This window comes from Nannospalax galili, unplaced genomic scaffold (assembly GCF_000622305.1).
Source record: "Nannospalax galili isolate Female #2095 unplaced genomic scaffold, S.galili_v1.0 scaffold192, whole genome shotgun sequence".
In the NCBI taxonomy this organism is placed as follows: Eukaryota; Metazoa; Chordata; class Mammalia; order Rodentia; family Spalacidae; genus Nannospalax; species Nannospalax galili.
The window spans coordinates 1,714,548-1,715,566 of record NW_008331810.1 but is presented as its reverse complement, the minus strand read 5'-3'; positions in this window follow the sequence as shown (position 1 = coordinate 1,715,566).

The window sequence follows — 1,019 nt, the reverse complement described above, 5'->3', positions numbered from 1 at the left end:
GAACTACATAGTCATCTAAATAGATGCAGAGAAGGCCTTTGACAAAATTCATCATGCATTTGTGTTCAAAGTCCTAGTGAGAACTGGACTGGAGGGAACATACCTCAACATAATTAAAGCCATATACAACAAACCCACAACCAACATTATTCTAAATGGAGAAAAACTGGAACCATTCCCATTACAATCAGGAACCAGACAAGGATGTCCACTATTTCCTTTTCAACATAGTGCTTGAAACTCTTGCTAGAGCAGTAAGACAAGAGAAGGAAATTAAAGGAGTACTAATTTGAAAAGAAGAGGTCAAACCATCAATTTTTGCAGGTGATATGATACTATACCTAAGAAATCCCAAAAGTTCCACCAAAAAATGCCTAGAACTGCTCGACACTTTCAGTAAAGTGGCATGTTATAAAATTAATCTACAAAAATCAGTAGCCTTTCTATTTACCAATAACAAGCAATTGGAGAAAGAGTAGAGTGAAACCCTCTAATTCACAATAGCCAGAAGGAAAAAAAAAAAAAAACTTTGAATAAACCTAACCAAAGATATCAAAGATCTCTACAATGAAAATTTTAAATCATTAAAGAGATTGAGGGGAAGACACCAGAAGATGGAAGGACCTTCCAATGTGATGGATTGGGAATAATTAATATTGTGAAAATGACCATTCTACCAAAAGTTATTTATAGATTCAATGCAACCCCAATCAAAATCCCCATGACATACTTTACAGAATTATAAAAATCCATCCTTAAATTCATATGCAAGCACAAAAGACCCCGGGTAGCCAAAGCAACCCTGAGCACAAAGAGCAATGCTGGGGGGATTAGTACACCAGATGTCAAAGTATACTGCAGAGCCATAGTCATAAAAACAACATGGTACTGGCACAAAAACAGACACATAGATCAATGGAACATCATTGAAGATCCAAACCTGAGTATACGCAATTTCAGCCACCTGATATTTGACAAGGGTTCCAAGAACACACAATGGAGGAAAGACAGCATCTTCA